This window comes from Dendrobates tinctorius, unplaced genomic scaffold (assembly GCF_039654945.1).
Source record: "Dendrobates tinctorius isolate UK_male_01 unplaced genomic scaffold, ASM3965494v1 ptg000046l, whole genome shotgun sequence".
Classification (NCBI taxonomy): domain Eukaryota; kingdom Metazoa; phylum Chordata; class Amphibia; order Anura; family Dendrobatidae; genus Dendrobates; species Dendrobates tinctorius.
This window is the reverse complement of record NW_027361714.1, coordinates 32,679,305-32,699,520: the sequence shown is the minus strand read 5'-3', so window position 1 is coordinate 32,699,520 and position 20,216 is coordinate 32,679,305. Positions and strand designations below refer to the sequence as shown.

General features: G+C 45.5%; 1 protein-coding gene across 1 annotated transcript in view; it reads right to left on the bottom strand.

Annotated features, from left to right (window-relative positions):
- Positions 1-20,216, bottom strand: part of TMEM200A (transmembrane protein 200A) — a 225,075-nt gene that overhangs the window by 10,021 nt on the left and 194,838 nt on the right. The gene's annotated exons all lie outside the window — the stretch shown is intronic.

Below are 20,216 nucleotides of genomic sequence, written 5' to 3'. Positions count from 1 at the left end.
CAGCCTACAAAGTGAGTGTGATCCACCCAACACATGATAGAACATTGGGACTGGGACATAATTTTTCTGTAAAGTGACAGGATGTTAAGGAGCAGCAGCTCGGTACAATGACAACCCATCATCGCCCCGCGATCACGTGACAGGGGCACTGATAGGCAGGATTTGTGACGTGCTTCCGGCTGGTGCGTGTTAGATCCCACTGTTAGTGATTGACAGCAGGATTCAACAGGTTAAAATCTGCTGGTGGATGAATCAGCCATCAAGCCCGGGGAAAGATGTGGAATCAGCGTAAGAGTCTAAGTCAAAGGCAAGGACACGACCTTTAATGCAAATATACATCATGACGGGGTTAAAGCTCTTCGCAGAAACCATTGATGTTCATTTCTTGACTCATTAAAGTTTTGATGTAGCTTAGTAACTAACAAACAACATAAAATCCTTTGTCTTACTGTAAAGCATATTTTTTTGTCTACAGTCTTACAGCATGGAACTCACAGACTATCATGGCAGCCCTAGTATGGCTCCATACAAAACAGATCCATGATATAGCCATATGCATTATGCACCAGGTGGATATTCACCCAGCTGTTTACTATATACTTAAATCACTGATATGACGCAAAACAACCAGTTTGTTTAATAGTCGGACATTTTGGCTTTGTGACTCATACTTAGAAAAATGAAAGGAAATTACTTTCATTAACTGAATGTATTTTTGTAGATTAAGTAGAGGAAATGAATTATGGACCATTAAACATCTTCCTGGCTGGCTATCCAATGTGTTTTTAAGCTTCCCAACTCTTGTCCAAAAAATTATGTCAGGGGAAAGAAAAATTATCGATATTGAGTTTGAGAGGCCATTTCTTTCTATCCAAGATGGAACTGTCAATCAACAGCACTGAAGGCACTAACTCAGGATTGCTGACACAAGTAATATAAGTGATACAAGATAGAAACTGCCTGGCTCAGGACTGCCTGGAAAGCATTTGCAGTATTATGTGATGCATGATCAACTTTCATTCTCATTTGCAATTTTGGATGACCCAACAGAAACCCTCACTAACAAGTCCTAAACCTTAACTTTTACTATGGATTAAAATAGTGGGGTAAAACTAAACATGAAACATTCTGTCCTTATATTGCCTAAGCAATTTTAATACTGTACTTGTTTCCAGCTATAGTCTCATCCCCTGATGACTCCAAATCTGCGGTGAAATGTGCTCTAGGAAAAACTGTCCTGTTTACCCTATAATGTTAATACTCCAGGGTGTCACTAAGTGATATTTGGCAATCGCCTCTACATTATATTAGAGGTTTTTTTTTAGGCAATATATAGACAGAAAGTTTCATGTGTTTTACCTCACTATTTTAATCCATAATAAATGTTAAGGTTTAGGACATGTTAGTGAGGTTTCCTGTTGGGTCATACAAAAATGTAAATAATTGTTATATTTAACCATCCCAAGCCCTTACAAGATTTCCACAATTTGCCTATCGACAATGTTCAGAATTGAGAGTCCTCAGTGGTTGATACCTTTTAATGGCTAACTGAAAAGATGGTAACACATTGCAAGCTTTCGAGACTACTCAGGTCTCTTCTTCAGGCTAGACTAATACAACATCTGAAGTCACATATTTATGCACAAGACAACACAGAAAAAATGCAATGGATAAGAAAAGTGACGTGAAGCAGAACTATCAATATGGGAGAGGGAGAAACATAAATATTGGACCAGTACATAGATAAGGAGTCCGGATGTTTTATAGTCCTCTGATTGGGGTTTCCTAATGTGTTGTGATGCCCCCACCAGGTCTTGAAAGCAAATTCCTTAATTGATGTAAAAAGACATAAATCCATGCGACTAGAGTTGAGCGACTTTTGTTTTTTTAGGGTCGAGTTTCGTTTCATGAAACCCGACTTTTCCAAAAGTCGGGTCGAGCAAAATCGGCCGACTATAGGGAAAAGTCGGTGGTCCGACCGAAACACGAAACCCAATGTAAGTCAATGGGGAATTAAAGTCGGCAGTGAGAGGAGGACAGGAAACACACCTACAGTGCCCATTTCAATGCCAAAAGCATCAATTCTTATTACTTAAGCTTGTCAACCTTAATTTACTTCATAATACTAGTTACGCACTGAAAAAAGGGGGTTATTTGGCTACAGTTGTGGGGGAGTAGGGCTGGCTCCAGGTTTTCGTGGGCCCAGGGCCAAAGAGCGCCCCTTTAACACATACCACAACTCATGATGCTCCGATACGGCAGAGAAATAGCAGTATAGTACAATGAAAAATACTTCACTTCTTACATCTCATGACTGATATCCATTTTAAATTCTCCAATACCTCCAAACACGGACAGTATATAACTCCATACAGTATTATGGCCAGTGCTTAGTGCGCTTTACAGAGTAATGAGTCCCATATATTTCTCCATGTGGAATCATTGATCCCATATAATGTTTCAAACCGTATATGATGAGCTCCACATAATGCTATAGTATATGTTGGTCCCAATGGATGAAGCTCCACTGTCTTATGGGCCCAAATAATGCTCCATATATAATGGGCCCCATTTCTACTGCTCTAGTGTATAATGGGCCCTGTAAATGCTGCTCCAGTGTCTGATGTCCACCTTTGGAATGCTCCAGTGTATGGTGGGCCCCATATATCATTCACCAGAGTATAGTGCTCCCCAAAAATTGCTGTCCCAACATTGAAAACAATTACATAAGTCTCCTTGCTAGGGAATCCCTGCACTACTCTGAACTCCTTGTCGTCCCCATCTTCCATCTCACTGCACTTGGCTATTTAGGCCCTCCCACCGGCAGAGACACTTTTGCATATTATGCGGTGCCCTGTGCCAGTGCCATCGCCCATGAGTATGCCCCCCCTCCTGCTCAAGGAACCTGCACTTTCATCTGCACCTTCCTCTTTGTCACCGTGTAAGGTGGTATAGTATGTGGGAAGGGGAACCTGAGTTTCCTCTGGGTCAGATTCTGGCAGTGTAGAGTGCGAGGGGAATGTAGTGGTCTGGGTCAATGTACCAGCAGCATCATCCAGCAGTGGCTGGGCCTTAGTGCACTTGTGGCGTCCCTAAGAGTACGGTCGCCACTGTGGCATTACCTTCCTCCTAGGGAGTGTGTTGTCAAGCTTGGGAGCAACGAAGGATCTCTCTAGCAGTGAAACCAACACACAACACATTTCCCACTCCAGGCTAGCAGGGAGACCTCTGAACCTGACTGCTGAGGAGCTGCTCTCTGTGGTCGGGAGGAGGTAAGTTAGGGCACTCTGTGCAGGGAAGGGGAAGTGTGTGGACATGAGAAGGGGAGCTGGAGGATGAGCAGAGTTAAGGCTCACTCCTAGCTGGAGCGCATGGTCCCGATTCCGGTCTCCGAGTTTGTAGGGACGCTGACGGGGGAAGTAGCAGCTATAAATGCTCTGTACCCAACTAAGGCTCGGTGGCCCCAGCATCGACGTGTGGGAGCCAGAAGGAAAAGGCTACAGCTGTCTGCCATACAAGTGCTAGAAAGGAGACGTTCAGGAAGGTACATGTTGGCGGAGTGTTGGAAGGGAGCTTTCCATTTTGGTCCCGGAGGTTGGCTGAGGTCCTGACCCGGAGGACACAGCACGGAGGCAGGCATCTGAGTAACCTGCAGACTGTGAGTAAAGCTTTGGAACTGCACCCTCTGGTGTCCTACAGTTATTCCAGCACCGCTACATCAGGGTACCAGCACCTACACCGCCTGTGCTTTTCCCCCATCACTACATCTACATTTCCCTGGGACTCCAGCTCCACCTGTGGGGAGCTTCACCATCTTTGCTGCACAACACCATCAGTCCCAGAGGATCTGCATGCAGCGTCGGCCTAACATCTATGTTGCCGAACACCACAGGTGGCGTCAAACTATCTATATAAACTCTTTACCATTTTACCACGCCATTTACATGGGCGCCCAGGGCCACCGTCCGGGTCAACGCTGCTGTGACACATCCCACTGACACCGGCCCGGTACGAGTACCCCACAGCCCTGGGAGGGCGACCCATATGCCGACTGCTGATTGGGCGGCGTTACTCCCACGAACCTCCAAACAGCGTCCATGAAGGCAAAGTTTTTAGTTTCCGGGGGCAGTATGATTGCAAAGCTGAACCTTAAAGGAATGTCCAAAAGGGCACCACCAGGAGTGGAGCCTGTGGCTTAACTGGACTCCACCCGGGAAACCACAACCATGCCACCTAAAGAAAAGATGTACACTTTGAAAGCTTTGTCGATTCTGTGTGTGGTGTGGTATGTGTGTTTGTAGTTGTGCTAGCGATTTCTCAGCTTTATTCCGTTAACAACCGAGTCTCCGGCATGCCCCCGCTGTACGCATCAAGCTTACTAGAGGGATAAGCGAGGCTCTGGCACGTGAGATCGAGCAATAACAGGTTTCGCATTTCCGTACATTTCCAGGGCTGCATGCACGCTTCACTGAAAGGACCAGCTTTTGTCGCTTACAGGTGCAGATAACCTGCTGAACTCCGTTAGTGATGGGGATCTGGGATTCAGATTATTCCCCACGAACGATGATTTCCCAGTAAGTTCAGGTCAACCACAATTCCGGAGTTAGGCCTAACTGTCATTCCTGAAAAAATTACGTGTCCAAACCAAAGGTGCTGTAGCTTGCTTAACAGCTCGGCAGCCGTTCTCAGGCCCAGTATGGATTCAACAACATTGTAGAAAGTTGATAAAGGGTACAGTTTCACCGGATAGCACGTATATATGTAGCCTAGTTTACATATTAAAAATATATGTCTATAGATCAGGAGGCAGACTCACATGTTCTCAGGCCCAGTATGGATTTGACCAGATTGTACAAAGTTGAGAAAGGGTACTTTATCACTGGATAGCAGGTATATATAGCATAGTTTAAACATGTAAAATCTCCATGTTCTCAGTATGGATCACACAGCAATCTAAAAAGTGGAAAAAAGGAAATGCATTTGAGGCGTACACAACTATATACTTTTGGTCTTATTTTTAAATCTTCATATATATTTCTGTCTCAGTAATACAGTCCAGCCTCTCCGCAATAGGAAATGAGATGCATACAATTACTGACATAAAGGCTAGTGATTGCAGAAATCTAGGAATTACTATTCATGGGAAAAACTTCCGTCACAATTCTCATAGGCGATGCTGACCCTCAATTAATTTGTGTGTTGAGACAGTGAAAACATTTTTTTGCGAATAAAGTCTTGCTGTATCGCACTTCCATTGATTCCATCACTGTTACTCATCTCAATCAAATTTTTATCATAGGGAGCGATGTAAACATGGTGCTCACTGGCTATCATGATCTGTCATGTAACTTTGGAGTGAAAAAGACAGAAGCCACAGGCCGTAGGCGATTCTATTTGATTGGCATGAGAGGGTACATTTTAAAATGTGCGCCGGAATGTCACACGTTTGTGAGTAGGAAAACTGTGAATGCTGATGATAAACCACCACTGCATGTCATTGTGAGTCGACGTCCACAAGAAATGGAAGCCATTGATCATCTGGAGCTAGAGCCCGGCCAGCAGGACAGGCAGGGCATAGCTACATCTTAACCATCATCTTTCAGTTCAATCAATTTGTAGTGGCACTCCCAGTGTAGGATTTGACAGCCCAGGCTACACAGCAGAGGAGCAGGGAGAGGTAAACATTGCAAATGCTGGGGCCCTGCCCAAGCAAGGGGGGCACACTCGTGGGCGTCGGTACTGGCACTGGGCCCCTCATAGTACGGCGGTGTGTCTGACGGCGGGTGTGCACCACCACCGTCAGAGACACTTGATTGCACTATGAGGGACCCTGTGCCAGTGCCCGCGCCCAAGAGTCGGCCTACCCACCTGTGTCCAGGGCAACGGCACTCGCACAGTTTCATGCGCTAGGTGGTGACCCCAGCCATAGGGGGGCAGCCCAGTTAGGGCGGTTTACAAAGTGGCATATGTTGATGTGGGACATTCAGCTGCTGCAAAAGGCAAAATAGGTCAAGTTCGCGGAATAGGAGGAGGACCAAAGCAAGCCATTTTTCTGGCAACCTATGTGTCATCAAGGGAAGGTGGGACAAAATCCTTGGAAACCCATGCATGGTTCATTTTAATGAAGGTTAGATCATCCACATTTTGGGTTGACAGATGCGTCCTTTTTTCTGTCAGGATTGATCCAGCTGCACTGAAGACTCTTTCCGATAGCACACTTGCAGCTGGGCAAGCGAGCTCCTGTAAGGCATATTGTGCCAATTCAGGCCAGGTGTCCAATTTAGCAGCCCAATAGTCAAAGGGGAATGACCTGTGCAGGAGAACATCGATATGGGAGGAAAAGTAGTTTGTAACCATAGTTGACAACTGCTGTCTCCTGTCACTTTCCATCGATGCAGTATTACCAGTTGTGTGAGCGGTACTTGAAAAATCAGTCCACAACATTGTCATGAAACCCCTGTCTCCAACGCCACTTCTGCTGTGTGCACCACGAACACCTCTGCCAAGCTGCCCCTGGCCCATACAGCTCGTGTGAGAACCATCACCGCTGCTGTATGCTGGGAATGCCTCAACCAACCGGTTTACCAGAGTTGCTTGTTTATTAGCCAATATTAGGTCAAGGTTCTCCTGTGGCTTGATGTTTTGTAATTTGCCTTTATAGCGTGGATCCAGGATGCTGGCCAACCAGTAGTCGTCATCGTTCATCATTTTGGCAATGCGGGGATCCCTTTTTAGGATCTGCAAGGCATAATCTGACATGTGAGCCAATGTTCCCGGTGTCAATGATGCACTGCGAGTGCTGGTTGGAGGAGCACTTTCTGGGAAATCCACATCCCTCCAGTCATGCACAAACCCTGTACCAGACTTTGCCTTGCCAACATTTTCACTGGCCCCACAAGATGCATCCTCCTCCCCTAAGTAATCATCCCCATCATCCTCCTCTTCTTCCTCCACCTCATCCAGGAGAGGTCCCTGAGTAGACAATGGCTGAATGTCATCAAGGATTCCCTCCTCCTCTTCTTCCTCGTCAACATTGGCTGCGGACGCCTGCTCTTTAAGGTGCGTCAAAGTTTGCATGAGCAGATGCATAAGTGGGATGCTCATGCTTAGGATGGCGTCGTCTGCGCTTACTAGCCGTGTGCATTCCTCAAAACACTGAAGGACTTTACAGAGGTCTTTCAGCTTCGACCACTGCACACCTGTCAACTCCATGTCTGCTCTCAAAGTGCCTGGCCGTGTATCCACCCACAAATGCATTATGGCCTGCCTCTGTTTGAAACAGCCGCTCAACCATGTGCAGGGTTGAGTTCCACCTTGTTGCAATGTCGATAATGAGGCGGTGGTTGGGAAGGTGGAGCAATCGCTGCAGCTTCTGCATACGAATGGAGTGTACAGGCGACCGGCGGATGTGCGCGCACAGTCTTTGCACCTTCTGGAGCAGGGCTGTTAACTCCGGATAATTGTTGAGGAAGCACTGCACCACCAGGTTCAAGGTGTGAGCCAAGCAAGGTATGTGGCTGAGTTTTGAAAGGGCTATGGCTGCCACAAAATTACGGCCGTTATCACTAACTACCTTGCCTGCCTCAAGATGAATACTGCCCAGCCATGACTCAGTTTGTCACTGAAAGTACTCGGCCAGCACCTCCGCGGTGTGTCTGTCGCCCAAACACATCATCTGCAACACAGCCTGCTGACACTTTCCACTAGCTGCTCGATAGGGGGACACCTCGTGTGCAACAGTGGCAGCTGCAGATGGAGTGCTCATACGACTGTGCTCTGTGGACGAGCTTTTGCTTCTGGAGGAGGAGGGTCGAACACCTACTGCCAACTGTTTCCTATACCATGGGCTAGGCAGCACTGTCCCACCACCGCTGTCCCCTGTGGACCCTGCATCCACCACATTAACCCAGTGCGCAGTGATGGACACGTAACGGCCCTGGCCATGCCGACTGGACCATGCATCTGTTGTGAGGTGCACCTTTCCACTCACTGACTGCTTGAGTGCATGGACAATGCGGTCTTTCACATGATGGTGGAGGGCTGGGATGGCTTTGCGAGAGAAGAAGTGGCGACTGGGTAGTTCATAGCGTGGTACTGCATAGGCCATGAGTTCGCGGAAAGCTGCGCTTTCCACCAACCGATAGGGCATCATCTCTAACGAGATTAGTTTGGCAATGTGGGTGTTCAGACCCAGTGTGCGCGGATGAGAGACTGAGTATTTTCTTGACCTACTCATAGTCTCTGGGAGGGTGAGCTGGACTTGAGAGCTGCATATGGTGGAACTAGCGGTGGACAGGGCGGACTGAGAGAGGGTTGATGATGGTGATGGAGTTGGTGTTCTTTCTGATGGCCTATATTCAGTCTTTCATTGATATAACAGTGAGATTCCCTGACTGCTTTGGCCTTGCAACGACACCTCAACATTTGCTGCTGCGCTAACCGGTGGGCTTACAGTGGGGGAAACAATGTAGCGTTGCTGACTACCTTCTTTGTGATCAGTTGCAAATGTGGTACTTGAGGTTTGGTTTTGTGTCCACGCTTGCAAGTGCATGCTGTTTAAATGTCTAAGCATGCAACTGGTATTCAAATTTTTCAGATTTTTCCCTCGGCTAAAGGTCTTTGCGCACTTCTTACAGATAACCTTGGCCTGATCATGGGGATTTTGTTCAAAAAAGTGCCACACTGCACTCTTCCTACTTCGGAAGACATTTTGCGGCCTAGCACGCTGTGCTATTTTGACCGTCTGGACAAGATGTCCAGCAACTCTTTTGATTTTTGGAACCTGTCTTTGGAGTGCTCCGGGCATGCCAGATAACAGCTGTTGCGATGTCGATGTCTGCTGTGGATGCTCCTCCTCCTCATCTGAGCTATTGGAAGCAGCACCCTCTTCCCCCAAAGGATGCCAATCTGGGTCAACAACTGGGTCATCCATCACCTCCTCTTCAATGTCATGTGCACCTTCCTCTGTGTCACCGTGTATGGTGGTATAGTATGTGGGAAGGGGCACATGAGTCTCATCAGGGTCAGAATCTGGCTCATTACACTGCGAGGACAATATAGTGCTCTGAGTGAATGTACCAGCAGAATCATCTATCAGTGGCTGTGCATCAGTGCACTCCATGTCAGATTCATCTTGGCCTGGGTAATTCACCATTTCACTTGATAACCCAGGCATGGTATGTGAAAACAGCTCCATTGAGTAATCAGTTGTATTGCCTGCGTCATCCTTCAATCTTGGTTGGGGTGAAGGACACAAGGAAAGGTGTGGTTCATGAACATGAGCCTCCAATGACGACTCAGTGCTTTTATTTTTTACAACTTCAGAAGAGGAGGCGATAGAGATGGAGACTGAGTCAGCAATGTAAGCCAAAACTTTTTCCTGAAGCTCTGGCTTTAAAAGCGGTTTGCCATCTCCTCGAAAACTAAGCCTTCAAGGCCTTGAGGAGCCAGACGATGACGCAGGCTCAACACCTCCTGCATTCGGTCCTATTTTGCTTTTGCCACTACCATCAGATCCACCACCAACACCATCATTACCAGCTGGCAACCCCCGCCCAATTCCACGGCCTCTTCCACCAGCCTTCCTCCTTTTTGGTAAAAATGTACACAAAATCCCACAAACTATATAGTAATGTAAAACAAGGTACAAGGTGTATATAGGACAGGGGAGATGTAGAATTTCTGAACACACTTGTGGACACTGTTGGATTGTGTGAGGCCCAGTGAATATCACACCGCTATGTCACAGTCTCAATGTCGCAGGTGTGAAAAATGTCACTATAGGACAGGGGAGATGTAGAATTTCTGAACACACTTGTGGACACTGTTGGATTGTGTGAGGCCCAGTGAATATCACACCGCTATGTCACAGTCTCAATGTCGCAGGTGTGAAAAATGTCACTATAGGACAGGGGAGATGTAGAATTTCTGAACACACTTGTGGACACTGTTGGATTGTGTGAGGCCCAGTGAATATCACACAGCTATGTCACAGGCTCAATGTCGTAGGTGTGAAAAATGTCACTATAGGACAGGGGAGATGTAGAATTTCTGAACACACTTGTGGACACTGTTGGATTGTGTGAGGCCCAGTGAATATCACACCGCTATGTCACAGGCTCAATGTCGCAGGTGTGAAAAATGTCACTATAGGACAGGGGAGATGTAGAATTTCTGAACACACTTGTGGACACTGTTGGATTGTGTGAGGCCCAGTGAATATCACACCGCTATGTCACAGGCTCAATGTCGCAGGTGTGAAAAATGTCACTATAGGACAGGGGAGATGTAGAATTTCTGAACACACTTGTGGACACTGTTGGATTGTGTGAGGCCCAGTGAATATCACACCGCTATGTCACAGGCTCAATGTCACAGGGAAAAATGTCACTATAGGACGGGGAGATGTAGAATTTCTGAACACACTTGTGGACACTGTTGGATTGTGTGAGGCCCAGTGAATATCACACCGCTATGTCACAGGCTCAATGTCTTAGGTGTGAACAATGTCACTATAGGACAGGGGAGATGTAGAATTTCTGAACACACTTGTGGACACTGTTGGATTGTGTGAGGCCCAGTGAATATCACACCGCTATGTCACAGGCAGAAATTGGCTAGTGTATGACAAACTACAAGGTGTATATAGAATTGGGCAGAATAGGAATCTCCCTAGAGTGTAGGTCTGTAAGAATGGAACAAGTCCTCAACTTATCCTTACAGAGTCACACACAGATAGCTTCACTGTGGCCGTGATAACAGCCATTACATGGTACTGAAAGAGGAGCGTGCACGTACACTGCTGTCCGGTGTCCGTAAAATTGTCAAGCTCCGTGTTTTTTAAGTATACGGACTGACACACGCTGTCTCTCTATAGTTTTGAATGTGATCAAACAGCAAATATACTTAACTGTTTGAAAACCAGACAAAACTAGAAGGTGGAGGTCTGTAAGAACGGAACAGGTCCTCGACTTATCCTTACAGAGTCACACACAGATAGCTTCACTGTGGCCGTGATAACAGGCGTTACATGGTACTGAGAGAGGAGCGTGCACGTACACCACTGTCCAGTGTCCGTAAAATTGTCAAGCTCCGTGTTTTTTAAGTATACGGACTGACACACGCTGTCTCTCTATAGTTTTGAATGTGATCAAACAGCAAATATACTTAACTGTTGAAAACCAGACAAAACTAGAAGGTGGAGGTCTGTAAGAACGGAACATGTCCTCGACTTATCCTTAAGAGTCACACACAGATAGCTTCACTGTGGCCGTGATAACAGCCGTTACACGGTACTGTGTGAGGAGCGTACACCGCTGTATGGTGTGAAAAAATGCATGCTCAGTACCTCACCAGGACAAAAAAAAAAATTTGGATTGCTTTTAAGAAAGCAGTTTGCAGAGCAGTGGGAAAACAGCAATGCAGCTATCAGGAAGCCTGATAAGGCAGCCTAACAACCAACACAGCTGATCCAGCAAAATATAGCCTCCACTTGCATTGCACACACAGTGACTGGTGTGTTGTACAGGCAAAATCGCTAGCAGCAGAAGCAGTTTTTGGTGTCTTCTTCCCTGCCTAACGCTCTCCCTACAGAATCAGCAGCAGCTGCTCTCCCTATTCTGAGATCAGCATGAGTAACATGGCGGTTGGCGTGCACGCCCTTTTATACCCCCTGTGACGCCCCCCAAAGCAAGCCAATCACTTGCATGCCCTTCTCAAAGATGGTGGTGACCCCTGCCTATGTCATCACGTTGCCCACAGTGTCCGTGGATCCTGATTGGCTGAAAAAGGGCGGAAAACAAACTTTTGAAACGCGACTTTGGCGCTAAAGTCGCCGAGGTCATGGCCGACCTCACCCTAGGGTCGGGTTTCGTTTCATGAAACCCGACTTTACCAAAAGTCGGCGACTTTTGAAATTTTTCGACCCGTTTCGCTCAACTCTAAATGCGACACATTCATTCCAGCACTGAGAGTGTCAAAGGTCGTCATAAATTTATACTCCCAAACACGTCTCTCTCTCTGAGATGTGAAGTTACCTTTCAATACCAGTAATTTCATATCCATGTTGCTGTGATCAGGGATACAAAAATGTTTTGCCACAGGTAGGTCCATTCTTTTTTCTCTTATTGTGTGATGATGAGCATTCATCCTTGTTCTAAGCTTTTGCCCAGTGCTGGAATGAATGTGTCGCATGGATTTATGTCTTTTTACATCAGTTAAGGAATTTGCTTTCAAGACCTGGTGGGGGCATCACAACACATTAGGAAACCCCAATCAGAGGACTATAAAACATCCGGACTCCTTATCTATGTACTGGTCCAATATTTATGTTTCTCCCTCTCCCATATTGATAGTTCTGCTTCACGTCACTTGTCTTAGCCATTGCATTTTTTCTGTGTTGTATTGTGCATAAATATGTGACTCTTCAGATTTTGTATTAGTCTAGCCTGAAGAAGAGACCTGAGTAGTCTCGAAAGCTTGCAATGTGTTACCATCTTTTCGGTTAGCCATTAAAAGGTATCAACCACTGAGGACTCTCAATTCTGAATATTTTTCTATCTACTGGCTAACACGGTACAAAGATATACATCTTCCCCATCGACAGTGTTAATTATTGTTTTATCAGCAGCTCAAATTTAAAATTCAAATTATCACAGATGTATGTTACAATGGGGATAACCTGCTAATTACTGGGTGCCTGACTGCTGTAACTCCCTGCACTCTTGAGAATGGGATTCAGGAACTCTGAGGATGGGGCTTTTCAGAACTGTTTTGATTGCAGCACATGCTTCATCACCTCTCAATTCATTGTCAATGCCACTGTTGGAAATAGTCAAGGACAGTGCATGTCTTTCACGCAAAGTCCCGTAGACAATTATTGAAGTAGAGACTTAAGTGCAGCTCTTAAGTGTGGTATATTGAATTTCACCAGAATTTAATATGATGTATATGGAATGCAACTGGCCATCTACCACCTCTGCTCTCTAATCAGCATGTCTATTTATCTATTCTTCCCACAGGTATGCTTGCTACTACTACCCAACTTCCCAACTTTCTCAACCTGTGATATTCCCTACTTCTACTGTTTGTACTTGGTATGTTTGCTACTGCTGCCCAACTTTCCCATCCTTTGATATCCCCTAGTTCTACTGCTTGTACTTTCTTGGTATTTTTTTGGAACTGACCACTGCACTACCCTTCACCACTTTTCTTTACTGTCGGTCTTTTTATTCTGCCTGTGATATATCCTACATCTGTCTCAGCTTTAATCATGTGATAAAATGAGCACAGGCCTCTCCCCTCTGTTTCACACCTGAATGCATTTGTAAGCAAATATATTGGGAGATTAAAGTCTGCGTATATAGTTTTGTCTGCCCTGCATCTTCCAAGTGCAGGATCGAAGTTTACTGCAATGAATTAGACCAGACCTGAACCAGAAGGGAAATGAAGGTAGCTGGATACATAGACACAGTAAACAATGTTTCTGTCTGTTTTCACTCTCACCCCCATCATCCTTCACTTCCTATTAACACACCTAATGCCGTCACCTAGTAATGAACTGATCATCTCTCCCTCCATCCTCCCTATACATCTCACCAACTTCTCAGTTCTGTTCGTCAACATACAATCCTGTATCTCCAAGCACAGACATGTGTTTATATGAACTTTATGTTGCTAGTCATGGTTTATGATGCTTGAATAATTTCTGAACACACTTGTGGACACTGTTGGATTGTGTGAGGCCCAGTGAATATCACACCGCTATGTCACAGGCTCAATGTCGCAGGTCTGTATCCTCACCCATCCCTTGTGGACTGTGAACCCTTGCAGGCAGGGTCCTCTTTCCTTCTGTATCAGTCAGTGACTTGTTTTGTTCAAGACTATTGTAGTAGTTTTTTACTATGTATACTCCTTTTCACATGTAAAGCGACATGTAATAAATGGTGCTGTAATAATAAATAATAATGATCATCTGCTCTCTATTCAACACAGGTCAGCAAATTATGACAAATGGGGTTCCTGATCCCTGTTCTCAGCATCGCAGGGTTCCCAGTGATTAGGAAGTTATCCTAGACCCTACATACAATATAAATTGAAATTTGAGGAAAACCCATCACAGGGGTTGTCAAGTTTGACACGAAATTGCACTGCTAGGATTCTCCAGTGCTGACAGTGAGACTCAGCAGTTAAGAGATACACATGGTCTCACTCAATTGATCTATTGACAGAGACCGCAAACATCTTGTCGAAATGTGGCTGGGAGTGTGCATTCATACGGTCACATGAGAGTCCGCTCTCAATTCAAGTGTAAGGGGATGATCATATTGCCCATGTTCCCCTTTGAAGAACAAGTATAATGTGATGTCATGTAATGTGAATTGTGTGATGCATTAATGGAATTACTAATGTGTGTTTGACAGTAGGGAAAGTTAGAGTTAATGTTTGGGACAAGCTTAGAATGGGAGGAGCTAAGCTGAAGGAAAGAGATAATTTCCTGGCAGAATGGCAGAAAGGTCCCAGTGTACAAAAAGAAAAGACCTAAGGTCTAGTGTGAGCAACGCCACACATGACAGGAGACAGAGATAGAGGATAGCGAAACCCAGAGCAGAAAAGTAGAAGAGAAGTTACTGAATGAACAGAGATTACAGAGGAAAGGGGCCAATATGGGACAGAGTATGTAAGATGAAGAGAGTGCCATGGGCGGGAGTTTCATAGCAGCAATAAGAACTGGCCATACTGGCAAAGTAGCTCTCCTAAGGGAAAAAGGATGCGGAACTGTGGGTTGAGCATAGGACTCTTATAAACTGGAATATACTACTGAGCTGTGTTGTGATTAAGTAAAGAGGAACAATAAAAATAAAGAAAAAGAGAGTAAAGAGGAAGGAATTAAAACTGTGAAAAATGTTCTGTATTGTGAAGGAAACTTTCATTAAGCTATGTACCCGAAATCTGTGGTATATGTTCCCTATCAAGTTCCTGTTCAGCTAAAAGTTGGGGTTGGGGTCCACACATCCAACCAGGACCCCAACCTTCATGTAACATGCCAGGGAGTAGGAGAAAAGTACCTTGCACATGGCTACCTCCTCAGGCCACGTTACACCAGAATCGGAGAGTCCTGTGTAGACTGTCAAACCTGGATAACCTCTTTATTTACCCTACCTGATGCTCGGATTTATTTACAAGGCCAAACATTTAACAGACATCCTTTAAACCAGAGTAAGAGCCATAAATTCAGAATTTTGACAAATATTGTATATATTTATGTATGCATACCTAAAGAATGATTGATACTGTCAGAATTTATCAAAATTTCCATTTATACAGTGTGCTCAGCACAGTGAGAAGCATAAGGCAAAGCCTAAAACCTGCCAATGTCATTCTTCCAGACTGCCTTTGTTGCTTCACATTCAGCTATACCCAGAGTGAAGTTAGAAGATATTTTCCTTTATCAATTGTCATTAAGGAATGTGTAAACAACTCTAAGTTTTGTTCGGTGAAGCTTTAGAGCATGTTCCATGCCGTGTCTGTCACAACCTTCAGTTGCTGGTGCTGGGGACCACACAATAGCAGCTTTCACTTTTTTTACGCTTTAATGTTTGCTATTCCTCAACCCCTGTTGTTATAAGTAAAAACTCAACAACCAACATTGTCATTCTAGCTACCTGTCTATTCACTTTATTCTAGATGTAAGGAAGCAAATGAAATATTGATGCTTTATCATCGCATGCTAGGAAAAGTGAAAATAAGAAATAAGGTTTGTGATGGATTTTCATCATTGCAATTTTTATGTTCATTTTTCTACTATGCACATTTAAGATTCCAAATTTGTTAACCGAGCTATATTTAAGGCATGTCATGGTTCATGCACACAAAAAGCCATGTGCAAATGTGGTGTCATCAAGTCAGGGTCCAATGCAGAAAGCTGTATGGGTATTAGGCAGCTGTTCAGTTTGTGATGGCACATTGCCTGTCTTGGTCTTGGATATCTATATTTTGGATATGTATATGTAGCACACATGACAACTGACAGCAAATAAAGTATGCTGGCTGCCTCAATGCTGTTTGTTGGACTTGCAGATAAATTTATTAGATTCTATATATCTTCAAGAATTCTTAAGCTCTGTCACCTGTCTTGTAGAGCTCTCTGGATGCTCGACTTTGCAATGTTTTTCTAGCGCTGTCAGGACTAGTGTTGAGCGATACCTTCCGATATCAGGAAATATCGGATCGGATTGGATCGGACCGATACCCAAAAAGTATCGGATATCGACGATTCCGATACCGGAAACTAATGCAAGTCAATGGGACAGAATTAAAATAAACCCTTTCTTTCCTTGTAGGTTAATTCTACATGAAGGAAAACAACTAAGAATAATGCAGAATGTATTGGGGGAGGTGGAGGAGACATTAAAGGCATAGAGGTTTAGCCCAATCAAATGGAATAGCAGGAATTAATTTTTTTTAAGACGTTCAGAGTTACAAAGATATTGACTATGTTAAAGGGGTTGTGTAGCAATAGAGGGAGACGTTCAGAAAAGGCACATGTTGGCGGAGTGTTGGAATGGAGTGCTTCATCTAGCTTGGAGGTTGACTGAGCCCCTGACCCGGAGGACACGACACGGATGCAGGCACCTGTATGCACAACAGACTGTGAGTAAAGCTTTGGAACTACATGCCCTGTTGTCCTCCAGTTATTCCTGCGCCAACACACTCAGCACTGCTACATCTCTGTGGCTGGCACTGCACCATCTACGTCTCTTCACTACCTCTCCATCTACACTGCCCTGGGACTATAGCCCTACCTGTGGAGGGCCACAACATCATTGCTGCACCACACCATCTGTCCCAGAGGATCTGTCTGCAGCGTCGGCTTAACATCTTCATTGCTGAACACCACAGGTGGTGTCACAAATCATTCACTTATAAACTTTAATCGTCATCCACACATTCAACATTTCCCTTTTACAATGGATGCCCAGGGCCACGGACCGGGTCACAGCTACCGTGACTCTCCCAATGAAACCAACGGGCCCGGTACCAAGTACCCCACCAGCCTTGGCGGGTGATCCAACTTGGTGGAAATACATAACAGAACAAGTTGTCTGGACTTTTCACATAATCTCAGTGCATATCTAGGCTGCAGAATGCTGACAATAAGTAATTTACCTTCTGTGGCTAGTCTGCACGGTTTCCAAGATATCATCTCTTGCTTCTAAGATAAGCATCCAGGGGGGGGTGTTCTGGCATTGAAATGAGAATTTGTCGTTTCCTCCTCCCTCACTTGTTTCACTTTCCATAGATCAATGTTCAGAGTATGTCTGGGGGAGGAGCAGCTGGCTGGTCTGCTGGCAGCCAATCACAGCCATGCCATTAGTTAACATGCCTACATGCCTAACAGGATGTACCCACACTTCTTAGGATTCCTCATTGGCTGAATCAAATCAAACTGGCTCATAGCATTATGGGAACTTCCGATTCTGGTATTCGATATGCAAAAAATATCGGAACTCAGTATCAGAATTCCGATACCGTGAATATCGTCCGATACCCGATATTTGCAGTATCAGAATGCTCAACACTAGTTAGGACTGATGTGCGGCACTCCAGGAGTCCGGTTGCCACAGTGGCATTGCCTCCCTCACAGAGAGTAATGTCATGTCGTGAAGCAATGAGAGGTCCCCTGACCGGGTGGAACCAGCATCCAGCACTTGTTCTAACTCCATACCAAAAGGGGCGGAGCTTAAGGGAGTGACAGTTGGTGGGAGGAGTTAGTGCTGAGGAAAGGAGAGTGTTCTGGAAAGAGTCAGTCAGTCAGTCAGTCAGTGGGGAGTGAGATTAGGAGTAAGGGCTGACAGAGTATGAGGAGAGTTGGGGAGAAAAGGAGATATTTGGGAATCTGGGGAGTGGAACTGAGAGTAAGCTCACCCCAGAGCTGAGCACATGAAAGCAGACACCGGAGTCCATGGCTGCGCGGGTAAAGAGAGCCAAACAGCTAAATCCAGAGGGTAGGGGACTGCAGGCCTCCTGGCCCCATAAAACACTCAGCGGCCAAGCAGCAAAAGAGAGCCCGGAGCCGCCACGAAGGAGCGACACCTGTAGAAAAAGGTTCAAGCTGCCTACATTTCGGGAAAGTGCTTAAAGAAAAGCAGGAATAGAGGCTCAAGCACAGCCTTAGGCAGCAAAGACCTCAGAGGATAGCGCAGTAGGGAGGCCTCCATATCCATCTGGCAGAGTGGATCCTGAACATCTTCCAGGCTAATCGGATCTCCCTCGTCATCATCTGTGATCCCCTGGTCTGCACCCCGGACTATCAAGTAAAGGTAAAAGGAAATTGCAACCCTGCTGTGTCCTCAGCTATATTACTGGATCATCTACTCTGCATTACAACCGTCACCACCATTTTAGATAAAACATACAACTGCTCTGGGGCTTAGCTCTACCTGTGGAGACCTGTAACATCTATGCTGCGTCACCAACTACCCCAGTGGACCTGAACTGCAGCGTCGGCCATATTCTCATTGCCGAGTACCACTGGTGGCGTCACAAATTAATCCCCCATAATAACTATTCCCTTCATCATTTGATTGCTCAGCCAGGGCCACGGACCGGGTCACTGCTGCCGTGACATGCCCTGAAGTAACAAAACCGGCCCGGTACAAAGTACCCTACGGCACTGCGGGATGCGGCAGATGCAGACCCTAAACTTTTTCTCTCTCTTGCCAAGCTGCCTACTGGATGTAGTTTTATACTTACATCGGTTTAGTCAGACTGACAGCAATTTGAGGACGTGCGCAGACTTGCACACTAAAAGTAGGACAGCAAAATACAAAAACCTCAGGTCTGCTGCTCCTCCTCTGATGCTTTCTGATGCCATCTGCCTTCCTCTCCAACTTCTCTAGTTTATTTCAGAACCCCACCAGTCTTCTGCTGTTCTATCACCTCTAGCTGTTTTCTACCTTTTTCTGCTGCCCTAGCCATGATTACTTAATAGTGGCTCATCATCACCTGTGAATGCTGCCAAAATGCTGGCAGCATGTCCAGAATTCAGCAGTTAACAGAAAAAGTATGCATATGTGTAATGTGTGTGTATTATTGGTAAAAGTGTGTAAAATGTGTATATTTGTTTGTGTAATATGAATACATACGTATATTTTAGTATGTAATGTGAGTATGTGTAATGGGTATATAGAAAGTTGTATTGGTCGAATAAAAAACTGGAGTAAAAACATAAAAAAGTTATATCCAACTAAACTAAACCATGGCAAAAAGGCAAAATTGCGACTTATTACACAGGTTCAAAGTATCCAGAGAGCTGGTTTATACTTTTCATCATGTAAATAAAAGCCATTTCAAAAAGATTGATGGTAAAAATGGACACAATGACCATACACTGATGACACATCGATGAAAAACACTGATGACACCAATATCATTTTTCACGTACCGGTTAAAATACAGCTGTGTGAATGAAATCATTCTTTAAAAACAGGCAGGGAAAATGCTTTATCTCACAAAAAGAATCAGCTGCGATCCTGTGCTGTTATGTCTCTATACTCTCTTTGCATTAATCCCTGCCCAGGAGCTGTGGTATGATCAGACCATGTTCTTGTACGGTCAGACAGCCATTACACAGTACACAGAAGGGACACATTTATAAGATTATCTCAGCACAGGAACAAATTATTTAAATACATCCAACTGTGGAAGTTATTATTATTCCAATACCTATTTATTAAAGTGCACTTTTATTCGTGGAAAAACCTCTTTAACGCCTTAATCCCATATGACATACTATCCCGTCCATGTGCCCTGGGGGACTTAGTTCCCAGGGACGGGATAGTACGTCATAGCGATCAGCGGCGCCCACGTGGATTATCACAGCTGACACCCGGCACAATGTGTCAGGGGCGGTCACGGACCGCCCCCGACATGTTAACCCCTTGCACACTGTGATCAAACACGATCGCGGTGTACCAGGGGTTAAAAGGAAGCATCGGCAGGGAGGGGGCTCCCTCCGTGTTTCCCTGAGCCCCCCACGGCAGCGCAATGTGCAGCGCTGCTGCGGGGGGCTCCTTCCCTGCACACCCCTGAATCTCAGATGGCGACGGGGACCTTCGGGGGCCTGCAGGGAGCCGGCTTCCTCAGTGCCTGCAAAGCGCAGGCATGAGAAAGTCTGCTGCACTGCCTGTGACACATCGCTGATCTGTCACAGTGAT